Source organism: Triplophysa rosa, unplaced genomic scaffold (assembly GCF_024868665.1).
Source record: "Triplophysa rosa unplaced genomic scaffold, Trosa_1v2 scaffold254_ERROPOS399912, whole genome shotgun sequence".
Taxonomy (NCBI): domain Eukaryota; kingdom Metazoa; phylum Chordata; class Actinopteri; order Cypriniformes; family Nemacheilidae; genus Triplophysa; species Triplophysa rosa.
The window spans coordinates 175,881-193,996 of record NW_026634273.1 but is presented as its reverse complement, the minus strand read 5'-3'; the positions used below and the strand labels follow the sequence as shown (position 1 = coordinate 193,996).

The 18,116-nt window shown below is 52.2% G+C and overlaps 1 long non-coding RNA gene across 1 annotated transcript; it reads left to right on the top strand.

The window, feature by feature from the left end:
• The first annotated feature begins 6,201 nt into the window (after nt 1-6,201).
• Nucleotides 6,202-17,556, top strand: LOC130550196 (uncharacterized). Its single transcript, XR_008962363.1, has 5 exons — nt 6,202-6,270; nt 6,458-6,607; nt 7,082-7,213; nt 7,397-7,546; nt 17,434-17,556. It is a non-coding gene; the product is annotated as an uncharacterized LOC130550196 (long non-coding RNA).
• Nucleotides 17,557-18,116: the final 560 nt, after the last annotated feature.

The window sequence follows — 18,116 nt, the reverse complement described above, 5'->3', positions numbered from 1 at the left end:
CTGTTGAAAGTAGAGCTTTACATCTTAAATAACTGTCAACAGCTTTAAACAGCCGTCCAAGTTCAGAAATCTATGAAAAGGCACTTTATTTAAACGCCACTCCCTTCACGCGCACTCTGAACTCATTGGGAGACAGTGGGACTTGCGCTTGTTCTGAAATTACAGTCTGAAAGACAAACATACTTATATGATCTTCCTGTTTCTTAAAATATTGTAATGCTGCTGCTTCCTGAGTGGATGTTTGCGTACTTTGTGGATTTTAGGCTTTTGTGCGCAGCCTAAAATTTCACTGCGCAGGACCTACAAGGAGTCTGCACTGCCGCTCATGCGCGCAGCTTCAGATGGAACATTGCCCTCCGTGCATTCGCGATCGAGTTCCAAAGGTTGAGGTTTCGGGGAACCGTCGAGCCCCACCTGCAGAGCCCCCCTGGTTGAGAACCACTGCTTTATTCTATGACTGATGTCACAGCTAAAGTAGATTCCTCTCAATAACAATTATTTTAACACAACACATCCTACTTCACATTCAGATACTGCCACAACAACAGATGTATCAGCTACAACGGACAGCAGCACTTCAGAAAATCCCACCTCACCTGCAACTGACATCACAACATCAACAGATACTTCAGCTACAACAGATCCTGTGTCAACTACAGCTGATCCCTCAACTACAGCAGGTAATTCAGGTGTTAAAAACAGCTAAACAACTTCATTAAAACTAATCCTGCATACAAATAGTTTTTTTCATATTTCAATTCATGTCACAACACATCCTACTTCACATTCAGATACTTCTGCTACAACAGATCCTGTCTCAACTACATCTGATCCCTCAACTACAGCAGGTAATTCAGGAACTTTACAAATGAAAACAGTTTGATTTAAAGCGATAGTTCACCCAAAAACAATGCCAATTTTTGTCATAATGAATTCACCCTCATGTTGTTTGAAGCCTGTACAGTATATGACTCTTTCTTGTGTAAAACACAAAGATATTTTGAGAAATGTCTCAGTGGTTTTGTGTCCATACAATGGAATTCAATGAGGGCCATTGTTGTTTGGTTACTAATGTTCTTCAAATGATCTTCTTTTGTGTTCTACAGAAGATTAAAAGTCATACAGGGAATGACATGAGGGTGAATAAATGATTAAAGAGTTTTAATTGTTGGGTAACCTATCCCTTTAAGAAACTATTCCATACTCATAAGCTTTTTATATATTCCAGTCCATATTTTTTCTGACTTATGTCACAACCACAGCAGTTATCTTAAAGTGTTTTTAATACAACACATCCTATTTCACCTATTTCACTCCAACAGATGTATCAGTTACAACAGACAGCAGCACTTCAGAAAGTCCCACCTCACGTACGACTGACATCATAACATCAACAGATACTTCTGCTACAACATATCCTGTCTCAACTACAGCTGATCCCTCAACTACAGCAGGTAATTCAGGTGTTGACATGACAATCAGATAAAACTAGCAAAAACAACTCTGAAATACAAATATGACTTTCCAATATTTCAATCCATGCTTTATTCACTTTCTTTAATCTGTGATTCATGTCACAACCACAGCAGATTCTTAATAACATTTTATTAACACAACACATTCTGCTTCACATTCAGATACTGCCACAACAACAGATGTATCAGCTACAACAGACAGCAGCACTTCAGAAAATCCCACCTCACCTGCAACTGACATCACAACATCAACAGATACTTCAGCTACAACAGATCCTGTCTCAACTACAGCTGATCCCTCAACTACAGCAGGTAATTCAAGTGTTAAAAAACAGTTTAACTTGAGAAATTGCTTAATCCAGATCAGTCTCTTGAGAACCTATCAACTTCTGACTAGTTTAGATAAGGCCAATGAAATTGGCGAATGTAATTTGCATGTCTGACTCCGCCCCCGGATATCCTGGTATAAAACGGAGACGGCGTGCTGAATTCATTCACCTTTTGTTCTTCGGAGCCTTCACACATAATCGACTTCGAGACTTCAAACTCTACGCCAAATTACTGCTGGAATCTTATGACGTGGTGCAGCGGACTGTCTCTTCCTGCGGCGACTTCCCCTGGGCACCAGAAGTGTTCGAGTTTTTTCTCTAAAAAGAGCAAATTTCTCCAACGGGCATGTCCCACTGTTCTCGTGGGTGCAACACACTCATCAAGGAGGGGGACGGACATGAAGTCTGCTTCCAGCACGCTGGGGCAGACGTTTTGGATACGTCCTGCCCGCACTGCGGGCGGTTGACGATTCAGACGTTGCGTTCACGGGTGGCTGTGTTCCCACGGGACTCAGCCACCACCTCGTCCGCTCCCCGTTCCGTGACAGCAGTGGCTACGGCCCTACCGTCCGCTTCGGCAAGCAGCGAGGGTGAAATGAGGATTACTGTGAGCGTTAATCCGCCAACCACTGGATTACGGACCGTTCGCACCTCGTCTCGCTCGTCTGACCGTTCCCCAGGAGACAGTCCCACCGTCTTGTTCCTCAACCACGTATTCGGAAACGGTGCGTGATGATGAGATGTCCTTTGCAGCATCGAGGGGTGACGTACTGCCATCCGACTCCGAAGATTCCTCGAGGCTCCCTCCCTCGGAGGTTCGAGCCCAGGAAGAAGCGGACGTCGAAATGTCAGCCATGCTTTCCCGGGCCGCCGTGAACGTTGGGTTGCAGTGCCCGCACTGCCTCTCCCAGCGCTCGCGGCTGGATACATGGTGCCTCGGGCTTGAGCGCGGCTCCAAGCACCGCCCGCCCCCAGTGCCGTGTTTACCGGAAGTGCATGAGGAACTTAGTAAGACCTGGAACGCCCCCTTTTCGGCGAGTCCACGTCAAACAAGCATGTAGGGTTTCGGCATCTCTGGTGTCGAGCGCTTACATTGCTGCGGGCCAAGCTGCCTCCACTCTCCACGCTATGGCCATCCTGCCAGGCCAAGGCGTTGAGAGAGCTCCCCGAGGGTAAGACCAACCCAGCGCTTACGCAGGAACTCCGCGCCGCCACCGACCTCGCTCTACGGGCGACCAAGGTGACCGCACGGGCCCTGGGTCGGGCGATGTCCACACTTGTGGTCCATGAGAGACACATCTGGCCGAACCTTGCACAGATGAGTAACGCCGAGAATGTCCGCCTTCTCGACGCACCCATCTCGCAAGGGGGGGGGGGCTGTTCGGCCGTCGAGTCCCATGCACGTCTGCTCCCCAGCAGCCCTGGTCCTCTTTGATGCCCTCTGGCATCTCCCACTCAGGCGGCCCCCCCCGGAAGAGACATCGAAGAGGAGACCATCACCCCGTTAGCAGCCGCGGCGAAAGCAAACGCGGCCCTCATGGGAAGACCCCAGGGAGATCGAGAATACCATCGGGCCCGACCCCAGCCATTCCATCGCTGGGTGGTCGATCCGGGATGGTTCCTGCCCCGTCCCAACAGCCCACTCTCTCGAGAGTTTCCTCTCTCTCTGGGTGTTTATCACAGCCGCTCTCACCCTCTACACGACGGTGTTCGGCAACTCTATGTTGTGTCACGGCGAGACCCAATATCTAGGATAATCAGCATCCTAAACACTCAATCGATGGTGCGTTGTGCTACATCATTATCATCTGGGTATTATCACAGCCGCTCTCACCCTCTACACAACGGTGTTCGGCAACTCAACGTTGCGTCACGGCGAGACCCAATGTCGAGGATAATCAGCAGCCCTGAGCACTCTCAATCGACAGTGTGTTGTGATAGGCAGGTAAGTCAGCAGAGCCGATCTCCTCCCCGGGGGCTCCCTACGGCGAGGGATCCGCACTGCCAGCCATCGAACCACCCCCTGGGAGGTCGATGAAGCAGATCGTACCCCTGGCCCCTGTCTCGGTCCCTGGGAGCCTGACAAGAGCTTCCCAAACCATCACGGTGGCTACGTGATACGATCCGTCTCGGCTACTCGATCCAACTCGCCAGATGCCCGCTCAAGTTTCGGGGCATCCTCTCAACCTCAGTCAGAGGCATGGACGCTCCTGTGCTTCGGGCCAGGGTCGCCACCCCTCTGGCGAAGGAAGCGATCATGCTCGTCCCTCTAGCCGAGATGTTCAACGGGTTTCACAATGTTTCACACGTACTTAATTGTCCCCAAAGAAGGTGGGAGATGCTAGATCTGCATACCCTGAACAGGCACCTATTCAAGCTGCCATTCAGGATGCTCACGCAGAGGCGCGTCCTGACGTCTATCAGATGTCAAGATTGGTTCATGGCAATCGACCTGAAGGACGCTTACTTTCATGTCTCACTTCGAGGGCGGGCATATCAGTACAGAGTCCTCCCTTTCGGTCTGTCCCTGCACCCACGAGTCTTCACTAAGATCATGGAAGCAGCCCTCACTCCCCTCGGGGAGAGAGGTGTGCGGGTACTAAACTATCTCGACGACTGGCTCGTCTTGGCACACTCGCGAGATCTGTTGTGTACAATCAGGGACCTAGTGCTCCGGCACCTAGATCGATTGGGACCACAGGTCAACCGAGAAAAGAGCAAGCTCTCCCCTGTGCAGAGCATCCTCTTTCTCGGTACGGAACTCAACTCTGTCTCCATGGCAGCGCGTCTGACTACAGAACGCGCTCAGTCAGTGTTGAACTGCCTGATCAGCGGTCCCCCTGAAACAATTTCAGAGGATCCTGAGACATGCTATCCTCGGCAGGGGTGATACCCCTCGGGTTGATGCACATGAGACCGCTCCAACACTGGCTACAGAGTCGAGTTCCCTGGAGAGCATGGCACACCGGCAGCAGGCGCATGGTTACGCCTCTCTGCCGACGCACCCTAACCCCTTGGTCTTCAATGACCTTGTTATGGACAGGGGTCTCTCTCGGACAGGTTACGAGGCGTGTTGTGGTGACGACAGACGCCTCCCTGCAGGGTTGGGGTGCGGTGTGCACGGGCACGCAGTGTCGGGGCGATGGACGGGCCCCGCCTGCGCTGCCATATCAACTGCCTAGAGTCTGCCTACAACCTCTCGTGCAGGACAAGCACGTGCTGGGCCAGTCAGACAGCACAACTTCCATAGCGTATGTCAACCACAGGGTGGCATTCGCACACGGCAGTTAACACGACTCGCCCGACGCCTCCTCCTGTGGAGTCAGCAGGTGATCAGCTCCCTGCGAGCCACACATATCCCAGGCGACCTGAACCAGACAGCCGACGTGCTCTCTCGTCAGTAAACACCTCGCGGAGAGTGGCGACTCCACCCCCGCACAGTCCAGCTCATTTAGGTACAGTTCGGGCAGGCTCAGGTAACCTGTTTGCCCCCATGGACACCACTCATTATCCGCTATGATGCTCCCTGTCCGAGGCCCCCCTCGGCACGGATGCTCTAGCGCACAGCTGGACGCGGGACAAGCGGAAGTATGCCTTCCCCCCAGTGAGCCTCATTGCACAGACCATGTGCAAGGTCAGGGAAAAGGAGCATCAAGTGTTACTAGTTGCGCCATACTAGCCCAACTTGGAAGACATAACTTGGTTCTCGGAGCGAATGCTCTTGACAACAACTTCCCCCTGGCCGATCCCCCTGACGAAGGACCTGCTTTCCCAGGGGAAGGGCACGTTATGGCAAGCCAGACCTCTGGAACTTCCATGTCTGGACGGGACGAGGAGATCCTGAGTGGCCCACCCCCTGCGGTGGTTGAGGCCATCACTCAGGCTAGGGCCCCGGCCACTAGGCGGCTATACACCTATAAGTGGCGCCTCTTCTCGTCCTGGTGCTCTTCTCAAAGAGAAGACCCGCCGAGTTGCTCAATCAGGAATGTGCTGTCCTTTCCTCAAGAGAGACTGGAGAGTAACCTCTCCCCTTCCACAGTGAAAGTTTATGTAGCCTCCAATGCCGCTCATCACGACCCAGTTGCTGGAAAGTCTCTGGGACAGCACGACCTGGTCATTAGGTTCCTAAGGGGCGCGAGAAGGCTACCGTCTCGCCCGCACTCCATACACTCTTGTGACCTGGAGTGGTCCTGGTGGGCCAGAAGGATTTCAGAAGGATTAATTCTACTGCTTTATTCTATGACTGATGTCACAGCTAAAGTAGATTCCTCTCAATAACAATTATTTTAACACAACACATCCTACTTCACATTCAGATACTGCCACAACAACAGATGTATCAGATACAACAGACAGCAGTACTTCAGAAAATCCCACCTCACCTGCAGCTGACATCACAACATCAACAGATACTTCAGCTACAACTGATTCTGTCTCAACTACAGCTGATCGCTCAACTACAGCAGGTAATTCACGTGTTGACATGACAATCAGATAAAACAAACAAAAACAACTCTGAACTACAATTATGACTTTCCAATATTTCAATCAATGCTTTATTCACTTTCTTTAATCTGTGATTCATGTCACAACCAAAGCAGATCCCTGTTAACAATTATTTTCTTAACACAACACATCATACTTCACATTCAGACACTGCCACAACAACAGATGTATCAGCTACAACAGACAGCAGTACTTCAGAAAATCCCACCTCACCTGCAACTGAAGTCACAACATCAACAGATACTTCAGCTACAACAGATCCTGTCTCAACTACATCTGATCCCTCAACTACAGCAGGTAATTCAGGAACTTTACAAATGAAAACAGTTTGATTTAAAGCGATAGTTCACCCAAAAACAATGCCAATTTTTGTCATAATGAATTCACCCTCATGTTGTTTGAAGCCTGTACAGTATATGACTCTTTCTTGTGTAAAACACAAAGATATTTTGAGAAATGTCTCAGTGGTTTTGTGTCCATACAATGGAATTCAATGAGGGCCATTGTTGTTTGGTTACTAATGTTCTTCAAATGATCTTCTTTTGTGTTCTACAGAAGATTAAAAGTCATACAGGGAATGACATGAGGGTGAATAAATGATTAAAGAGTTTTAATTGTTGGGTAACCTATCCCTTTAAGAAACTATTCCATACTCATAAGCTTTTTATATATTCCAGTCCATATTTTTTCTGACTTATGTCACAACCACAGCAGTTATCTTAAAGTGTTTTTAATACAACACATCCTATTTCACCTATTTCACTCCAACAGATGTATCAGTTACAACAGACAGCAGCACTTCAGAAAGTCCCACCTCACGTACGACTGACATCATAACATCAACAGATACTTCTGCTACAACATATCCTGTCTCAACTACAGCTGATCCCTCAACTACAGCAGGTAATTCAGGTGTTGACATGACAATCAGATAAAACTAGCAAAAACAACTCTGAAATACAAATATGACTTTCCAATATTTCAATCCATGCTTTATTCACTTTCTTTAATCTGTGATTCATGTCACAACCACAGCAGATTCTTAATAACATTTTATTAACACAACACATTCTGCTTCACATTCAGATACTGCCACAACAACAGATGTATCAGCTACAACAGACAGCAGAACTTCAGAAAATCCCACCTCACCTGCAACTGACATCACAACATCAACAGATATTTCAGCTACAACAGATCCCGTCTCAACTACAGCTGATCCCTCAACTACAGCAGGTAATTCAAGTGTTAAAAAACAGTTTAACTTTAGAAATTGCTTAATACAGATCAGTCTCTTGAGAACCTATCAACTTCTGACTAGTTTAGATAAGGCCATTGAAATTGGCGAATGTAATTTGCATGCCGGACTCCGCCCCCGGATATCCGGGTTTTAAAGGGAGACGGCGTGCTGCATTCGTTCACCTTTTGTTCTTCGGAGCCTTCACACATAATCGACTTTGAGACTTCAAACTCTACGCCAAATTACTGCTGGAATCTTATGACGTGGTGCAGCGGACTGTCTCTTCCTGCGGCAACTTCCCCTGGGCGTCTCGGCAGTGCCAGAAGTGTTCGAGTTTTCTCTCTAAAAAGAGCAAATTTCTCCAACGGGCATGTCCCGCTGTTCTCGTGGGTGCAACACACTCATCGAGGAGGGGGATGGACACGAAGTCTGCTTCCAGCACGCTGGGGCAGACGTTTTGGATACGTCCTGCCCACACTGCGGGCGGTTGACGATTCAGACGTTGCGTTCACGGGTGGCTGTGTTCCCACGGGACTCAGCCACCACCTCGTCCGCTCCCCGTTCCATGACGGCAGTGGCTGCGGCCCTGCTGTCCGCTACGGAAAGCAGCGAGGGTGATATGAGGATTACTGTGAGCGTTAATCCGCCAGCCACTGGCTCACGGACCGTTCGCACCTCGTCTCGCTCGTCTGACCGTTCCCCAGGAGACGGTCCCACCGTCTTGTTCCTCAACCACGTATTCGGAAAAGGTGCGTGATGATGAGATGTCCCTTGCAGCATCGAGGGGTGACGTACTGCCATCCGACTCCGACGATTCCTCGAGGCTCCCTCCCTCGGGGGTTCGAGCCCAGAAGAAGCGGACGTTGAAATGTCAGCCATGATTTCCCCGGCCGCCGTGAACGTTGGGTTGCAGTGCCCGCACTGCCTCTCCAAGCGCTCGCGGCTGGATACATGGTGCCTCGGGCTTGAGCGCGGCTCCAAGCACCACCCGCCCCCAGTGCCGTGTTTACCGGAAGTCCATGAGGAACTTAGTAAGACCTGGAACGCCCCCTTTTCGGCAAGTCCACGTCAAACAAGCATGTAGGGTTTCGGCATCTCTGTTGTCGAGAGCTTACATTGCTGCGGGCCAAGCTGCCTCCACTCTCCACGCTATGGCCATCCTGCCAGGCCAAGGCATTGAGAGAGCTCCCCAAGGGTAAGACCCACCCAGCGCTTATGCAGGAACTCTGCGTCGCCACCGACCTCGCTCTACGGGCGACCAAGGTGACCGCACTGGCCCTGGGTCGGGCGATGTCCACACTTGTTGTCCATGAGAGACACATCTGGCTGAACCTTGCACAGATGAGTAACGCCGAGAATGTCCGCCTTCTCGATGCACCCATCTCGCAAGGGGGAGGGGGCTGTTCGGCCGTCGAGTCCCATGCACCGTCTGCTTCCCAGCAGCCCTGGTCCTCTTCGACGCCTTCTGGCGTCCCCCACTCAGGCGGCCCCCTCGGAAGAGACATCGAAGAGGAGACCATCGCCCCGTCAGCAGCCGCAGCGAAAGCAAAAGCGTCCCTCATGGGAAGACCCCAGGGAGATCAAGAATACCATCGGGCCCGACCCCAGCCATTCCATCGCTGGGTGGTCGATCCGGGACGGTTCCTGCCCCATCCCAACAGCCCACTCTCTCAAGAGTTTCCTCTCTCTCTGGGTGTTTATCACAGCCACTCTCACCCTCTACACGACGGTGTTCGGCAACTCGATGTTGCATCACGGCGAGACCCAATGTCGAGGATAATCAGCATCCTAAGCACTCAATCGATGGTGCGTTGTGCTACATCATCGTCTGGGTATTATCACAGCCGCTCTCACCCTCTACACGACGGTGTTTGGCAACTCAACGTTGCGTCACGGCGAGACCCAATGTCGAGGATAATCAGCAGCCCTCAGCACTCACAATCGACAGTGTGTTGTGCTAGGCAGGTAAGTCAGCAGAGCCGATCTCCTCCCCGGGGGCTCCCTACGGCGAGGGGTCCGCACTGCCAGAAGCAGATCGTACCCCTGGCCCCTGTCTCGGTCCCTGGCAGCCTGACAAGAGCTTCCCAAACCGTCACGGTGGCTACGGGATACGATCCTTCTCGGCTATTCGATCCAACTCGCCAGATGCCCGCTCAAGTTTCGTGGCATCCTCTCAACGTCAGTCAGAGGCAAGGATGCTCCCGTGCTTCGGGCCAGGGTCGCCACCCCTCTGTCGAAGGAAGCGATCGTGCTCGTCTCTCTAGCCGAGATGTTCAACGGGTTTCACAATGTTTCACACGTACTTAATTGTCCCCAAAGCAGGCGGGAGTTGCTATATCTGCGTACCCTGAACAGGCACCTACTCAAGCTGCCATTCAGGATGCTCACGCAGAGGCGCAACCTGGCGTCTATCAGATGTCAAGATTGGTTCATGGCAATCGACCTGAAGGACGCTTACTTTCATGTCTCACTTCGAGGGCGGGCATATCAGTACAGAGTCCTCCCTTTCGGTCTGTCCCTGTCCCCACGATTCTTCACGAAGATCATGGAAGCCGCCCTCACTCCCCTCGGGGAGAGAGGTGTGCGGGTACTAAACTATCTCGATGACTGGCTCATCTTGGCACACTCGCGAGATCTGTTGTGTACAAACAGGGACCTAGTGCTCCGGCACCTAGATCGATTGGGACCACAGGTCAACCGAGAAAAGAGCAAGCTCTCCCCTGTGCAGAGCATCCTCTTTCTCGGTACGGAACTCAACTCTGTCTCCATGGCAGCGCGTCTGACTACAGAACGCGCTCAGTCAGTGTTGAACTGCCTGATCAGCGGTCCCCCTGAAACAATTTCAGAGGATCCTGAGACATGCTATCCTCGGCAGGGGTGATACCCCTCGGGTTGATGCACATGAGACCGCTCCAACACTGGCTACAGAGTCGAGTTCCCTGGAGAGCATGGCACACCGGCAGCAGGCGCATGGTTACGCCTCTCTGCCGAAGCACCCTAACCCCTTGGTCTTCAATGACCTTGTTACGGACAGGGGTCCCTCTCGGACAGGTTACGAGGTGTGTTGTGGTGACGACAGACACCTCCCTGCAGGGTTGGGGTGCGGTGTGCACGGGCACACATTGTCGGGGCGATGGACGGGCCCCTGCCTGCGCTGCCATATCAACTGCCTAGAGTCTGCCTACAACCTCTCGTGCAGGACAAGCACGTGCTGGGCCGGTCAGACAGCACAACTTCCATAGCGTATATCAACCACAGGGTGGCATTCGCACAAGGCAGTTAACACGACTCGCCCGACGCCTCCTCCTGTGGAGTCAGCAGGTGATCAGCTCCCTGCGAGCCACACATATCCCATGCGACCTGAACCAGACAGCCGACGTGCTCTCTCGTCAGTTGACGCCTCGTGGAGAGTGGCGTCTCCACCCCCGCACAGTCCAGCTCATTTGGGTACAGTTCGGGCAGGCTCAGGTAACCTGTTCACCCCCTGGACACCACCCATTATAATGGGACACCACCCATTATACGCTATGATGCTCCCTGTCGGAGGCCCCCCTCGGCACGGATGCTCTAGCGCACAGCTGGCCGCGGGACAAACGGAAGTATGCCTTCCCCCCAGTGAGCCTCATTGCACAGACCCTGTGCAAGGTCAGGAAAGAGGAGCATCAAGTGTTACTAGTTGCGCCGTACTGGCCCAACCGGACTTGGTTCTCGGAGCTAATGCTATTGACAACAACTCCCCCCTGGCCGATCCCCCTGACGAAGGACCTGCTACAATTTTGCGATAGCTCTCACGTCTGACTTGCCCAGGCCAGTCAAAATCGCTCCGCCAGAGATTGTGATGCGGCACAGCACTGTGGTGTTTTCCATTGGAACCCCATCTGTCGGCTCGACACAACGTCGAGACCGACAGAAAGGGAACGTCTTGGTTACGGATGTAACCTCAGTTCCCTGATGGAGGGAACGAGACGTTGTGTCCTTCTTGCCACAACGCTGGCTGCCCACCACAGCAGTCAGGGATGCTCTCAGGCTCCTCAGACCAAAAAAGGTGAATGAATGCAGCACGCCGTCTCCCTTTTATACCCAGTTATCCGGGGGTGGAGTCCGGCATGCAAATTTCATTTGCCAATTTCATTGGCCTTTTCTAAACTAGTCAGAAGTTGATAGGTTCTCAAGAGCGAACCCCATCCGTCGGCTCGACACAACGTCTTGTTCCCTCCATCAGGGAACTGAGGTCACATCTGTAACCAAGACGTTTTCATTAAAATACCACTGGGAACCATTAGCTTTTTGCATTGAAACCATTACAAAGTGTTTGTTGTGTTGTACTGTTTAGGGCATTATTCCAGAAGGATTAATCTGCCAAATCACGAGAACGGTGCTTTTTTCATTTATTTTAACACGAGCGAGAGCTTATTTGCAGTTCTAATACAGACGCGGTGTGGTGTCATTTGCCTGTTGAAAGTAGAGCTTTACATCTTTAATAACTGTTAACAGCTTTAAACAGCCGTCCAAGTTCAGAAATCTATGAAAAGGCACTTTATTTGCACGCCACTCCCTTCACGCGCACTCTGAACTCATCGGGAGACAGTGGGACTTGCGCTTGTTCTGAAATTACAGTCTGAAAGACAAACGTACTTATATGATCTTCCTGTTTCTTAAAATATTGTAATGCTGCTGAGTGGATGTTTGCGTACTTTGTGGATTTTAAGCTTTTGTGCGCAACCTAAAATTTCACTGCGCAGGACCTAAAATGAGTCTGCGCAGCCGCTCATGCGCGCAGCTTTGCCCTCCGTCAATTTGTAATCGCATTCCTCCGTGCATTCGCGATCGAGTTCCAAAGGTTGAGGTTTCGCCCCACCTGCAGAGCCCCCCTGGTTGAGAACGTCTTGGTTATGACTGTAACCTCCGTTCCCTGATGGAGGGAACGAGACGTTTTGTTGAGAGACAGACTGGGGTTTGATCTTGAGAACCTATCATCTCCGAGAGGAATTTTAAAATGCCAATGTGCATGGCGAATGGCACACGCACACCAGTCTCCGCCCCGTACATATGGGTATAAGAGGAAGATGGCAGCGGTCATTCATTCACCCTCTGGGCTGAGGAACCTGAGAGGTATCTCCTGGTCGCTGCAGCGGGTTGGCGAAGCGTTGTGGCATGAAGACAGTCGTAACCGAGATGTTCCCCTTCAGTCGGTCTCTCGACGTTGTGTTGAGAGACAGACTGGGGACCTATCTTTACATGCCACGGCGCTGAGTCGTATCACGACCTCAAGCGGAGCGACACTGCCTGGACTAGCGAATCACAAGTGAGCGATACTGCGAGACGTAATCTTCCAGTGGGATCAGTAGTAGTCATACTGAGAAGCCTGTACTGACGGTCATCACGGATGGTGGCGTTCGTCTCTAGTAGCGAGGCATCGTCTGGAGCCGTAACACTGGGGAAACACTGCTCTCCTCTTGAAGAGTGTGTTACGGAGACCACATCCTACCACTAAGGGAGGTTACACGTGGAGACACCAATATGGTCTCACCAGTGGGGAGAACAACGTGAAAAAAAATGTGCCAGCCCGAGTAGAGGGGACAGAACCCAGGTGGGATAACCACCGGAGGGGAGGTCACAGATTCACCAACAGGGGAACCAGGAGTGAGGAATTCAACATACGGGACGACCCTGCAGGGGAGTCACTACGTATGGGGCAATAGTCCTAGTATAGGGGTCCACCTGAGCAGGGGCGACTCTACCAGTACTGGACTTAGTTTCAACAGACCGCTCTGCCCGGTCTGTTTACCAAAAATGCCAATAGGCTTAGTGATGGATGGAATGCCTGTACTTCGCCCTAAGGGGGTAGTAAAACCCCGCGAAGGTACTGGGCGTAGCCCAACCTGCAGGGTATCAAATGTCTGCCAGAGAGGCACCCTGAGCCAGTGCACACAAGGAGGCCATACCCCGAGTGGAGTGGGCTCTCACTGTTAGTGGGCACGGGCGATCTTGGGACTGGTATGCCAAAGTGATGGCATCCACAATCCAGTGCGCCAATCTCTATTTAGAGACAGCCCTCCCCTGGTGCTGTCCCCCATAACAAACAAAGAGCTGCTCAGAGCTTCTAAGGCTCTGTGTGCGGTCCAAGTAGAGGTGCAGTGCGCGTACTGGAAACAACATGTTGGAGGTTGGGTGTTCCTCCCCAGAGGGGAGCGCCTGCAGGTTCACCACCTGGTCCCGGAAGGGAGTGGTGGGAACCTTGGGCATGTAACTGGGCTGGTGTCTCAGGATAACGTGAGAATTACCGGGCCCGAATTCTAGGCACCCATGGGACACGGAGAATGCCTGGAGGTCCCCCACCCTCTTGATAGAAGTGAGTGCCAGCAAGAGAGCGGTCTTCATCGCCAGATGAGGAAGACTGGCATCTTTGAGGGGCTCGAAAGGGGCCGTACCAAGGCCCTGCAAGACCACATTAAGGTCCCAAGAGGGTACGGAGCGTGGTCGAGGTGGATTCACCCTTCTCGCGCCCCTAAGGAACCTGGTGACCAGGTCATGTTGGCTGAGAGACTTACCTTCCACGAGATCGTGATGAGTGGCAATAGCGGCTACATACACTTTCAACGTGGATGGGGAGAGATTACTCTCTAGTCTCCGCTGTAGGAAGGTCAAAACTGACCGGATCGAGCAACTCCATGGGTTCTCCCCGTGGCAAGAACACCAGGACGAGAAGAGGCGCCACTTATAAGCGTATAAACGCCTAGTGGTGGGGGCTCTAGCCTGCAGGACGGTCTCTCTGACCGCCGGCGGCAAGCCACTCAAGGTCTCCTCGTCCCGTCCATGGGCCAGACATGGAGATTCCAGAGGCCTGGCCTGGGGTGCCAGACTCTGCCCTTCCCCTGCGACAGAAGGTCCTTCGTCAGGGGAATCGGCCAGGGGGGCTGTCGTCAGAGCCACCAGGTCTGAGAACCAAGTCTGATTGGGCTAGTAAGGCACAACTAACAACACTTGATGTCCCTCTTCCCTGGACCTGTGCAAGGAGGCTCACTGGGGGGAAGGCGTACTACCACTTGTCCTGCAGCCAGTTGTGTGCTAAGGCATCCATGCCGAGGGGACCCTCAGTCAGGGAGTACCAAAGCAGGCAATGGGTGGAGTCCGGGGAGGCAAACAGGTCCATCTGCGCCTGGCCGAACTGCTCCCATATGAGCCGGACTGCGCCGGGATGGAGTCGCCATTCTCTGCGGGGCGTCCCCTGACGAGAGAGTGCATCGACTGTCTGGTTCAGGTCGCCCGGGATGAAGGTGGCTCGCAGGGACATGGTCACCTGCTGACTCCACAGGAGGAGGCACCGGGAGAGTCATGACATCTGCCGTGAGCGTATGCCGCCTTGATGATTGATGTACGCCACGGCAACCGTGCTGTCCGACCAGACCAGCACGTGTTTGTCCTGCATGAGGGGCCGGAGCCTCCTTAGTGCCAAAAGGACAGCCAACAACTCTAGGCAGTTGATATGCCATCGCAGTCGGGGACCCGTCCACTGCCCCTATACTGCGTGCCCATTACACACTGCACCCCACCCCTGCAGGGAGGCATCTGTCATCACCAAGACGCACCTCAAAACCTGCCGAAGCAGGACTCCCGCTCGGAGAAAGGCCAGATCTGACCAGTGGTTGAGGGTGCGCAGACACTGAGGCATTACCGTAATTCGCCTGGTGCCGGTGTGCCACGCTGTCCAGGGAACCCGACTCAGAAGCCTGTGCTGAAGCGGCCACATGTGCATGAACCTGAGAGGGATTACCCCTGTCGAGGACGCCATGTGCCCCAGGAGCCTCTGAAAATGTTTCAGCAGAACCGTTGGAGTCCGTCTGATCAATTTCAGACAGTTCAGCACCGACTGCGCACGCTCGTTGGTGAGACGTGCCGACATAAGGACAGAGTCTAGTTCCATACCAAGATAAGAGGAGCTCTGCGCTGGGGAGAGCTTGTTCTTTTCCCAGTTGACCCGTAGGCCCAGACGTTCTAGGTGCCGAAGCACGAGGTCCCTGTGCGTACACAATACATCGCGCGAGTGTGCCAAGATAAGCCAGTCATCGAGATAGTTGAGTATCTGCACGCCTTACTCCCTGAGGGGCGCTAAGGCAGCCTCCACGAGTTTGGTAAAAACCCACGGAGACAGGGCCAGACCGAAGGGCAGGACCTTGTACTGATACTCTCTTCCCTCAAACGCGAACCGCAGGAATGGTCAGTGTCGAGGGAGGATGGAGAAGTGAAGGTACTTGTCCTTCAGGTCGATTTCCACGAACCAATCTTGGTGACAAACTGAGCCCAAGATGCGCTTCTCCGTCAACATCCTGAATGGCAGCTTGTGTAGGTGCTTGTTCAGGAGGCACAGATCCAGAATGGGGCGCAGCCCCCCACCTTTTTTGGGCACTATGAAGTACAGGATGTAAAACCCGGAAGACATCTCTGTTGGAAGGACGGGTTCGATCGCACCTTTCGCCAGAAGGGAGGCAACCTCGTCCCGAAGCACGGGGGAATTAACTTGGGCGGGCGCCTGGCGAACTGGATTGCATAACCGAGACGGATCATCCTCTCTAGCCAGCGTGACGGGCTGGTGCGCTCTTGCCAAGTGCCCAAGAACCGTGACAGCGGAACCAGAGGGACGATCTGCTTCACTGTGCTGTGGGAGGCTGGTTCGGTGGCTGACAGAGTGGTCACCTCGCACAGGGCAGAACCCCGGGGAGGTTGACGGCTCTGTTGACTTACCTGCTTGTTGTCACTGACTGATGCAACTTCCGGTGTAGGTTGCGGCCGACAGCTCGGTCCGTTCCAGACACCGTCGAGTCGAGAGTGCTGTGGAGGAAGAAAACCCAGGGAAAAACTCTCTCTTTGTGAGAATGTGGGCACCGGGCCCTGAAAAGGACTTGATGGGAACGCAGCAGGCAGCGTCCCTCTCCCACCCGGCATTGGTAAGGCCGGGGTCGGGCCCAATGTTGTCTTCCCCGGGTTCTTCCCATCAGGGCCGCTTAGAGGCCCTCTTAGCGGCCTGCTGACGGGGGACAGATGCCTTTCTCCACGAGGGTCTGCGTCTCGGGTGGGCCGTCTTCTGGGATGGCCCTGGAACCAGAGGAGCCGCCGCGGGGGTGCGGGGCTGCTGGGAAGCGGCTGCGCTCGGGGCTGTAACGACCGATAGGTGGTCACGTCGCGGTGCGGCAGGATCTGTTTAATCGCCTCAGCCTGCTTCTGGACCGCGGAGAACTGCTGTGTCACCAAACAGCCCAGCTTGTGAGATGGGCGCATCCAGAAGGCGGGCCTTGGACCGGAAGCCTTGGTCGACCCCTCCAGGTGGCAGCTGTCTGCAGGCACAGGTGCACTGTGACTGCACGCTCCACCTGGGGGATGTCGACGTAGCCTTGGGTTGCCCCACCATCCAGGGAAGAGAACGGTGCATTCCAGGACTTAGTGAGCTCCTCATGCACCTCCGGGAAAAATGGCACAGGGGCGGTGAGTGACTTTTAACCACGCTCAGAAGGGAGAAGTCCGCTGCTCTGCGTCATAAATCCAGCAGATTTGAAGAATCTCGAAGATAAATAGCTTGATAAACATATGCCACGCAGGTTCCGAAGAACAAAGGATGAATGAATGACCGCCGCCATCTTCCTTTTATACCCATATGTACGGGGTGGAGACTGGCGTGTGTGTGCCATTCGCCAAGCCCATTGGCATTTTAAAATTCCTCTTGGAGATGATAGGTTTTCAAGATCAAACCCCAGTCTGTCTCTCAACACAACGTCGAGAGACCGACTGAAGGGGAACCACTGCTTTATTCTATGACTGATGTCACAGCTAAAGCAGATTCCTCTCGATAACAATTGTTTTAACACAACACATCCTACTTCACATTCAGATACTGCCACAACAACAGATGTATCAGCTACAACAGACAGCAGCACTTCAGAAAATCCCACCTCACCTGCAACTGACATCACAACATCAACAGATACTTCAGCTACAACAGATCCTGTCTCAACTACAGCTGATCCCTCAACTACAGCAGGTAATTCGGGTGTTTAAAAACAGTTTAACTTGAGAAATTGCTTAATACAGATCAGTCAGATTGTTTTTTTTACAGATTTTTGCATCCCAATGAATCTATGCATTAATCCAGTGGTTCTCAACCTTTTCATGCTCGCGCCTCCCTGTAAACCCATTTAAAAGAACTGGCGCCCCCTCCCCATACTGTACATTGAGGATAGATAAGGTAATATGTAAAATATGTTGGATAAAGTTTATATATATATAAACTATATATAAAGAAGCAAAAAATACCTGTATATGACAGATTGATCTCAAGAGATCATATTATAAATGTAACAACCCTGCTGATAAAAACAAAAGAAACCCAAAAGAAACCATCACAGAAATTAATGGTTTTTATTAAAATACCACTGGGAACCATTAGCTTTTTGCATTAAAACCATTACAAAATTGTAGTGTTTTGGACATTATTCCAGAAGGATTAATCTGCCACATTACGAGAACGGTGCTTTTTTCATTGATTTTAACAAGAGTGAGAGTTTATTTGCAGTT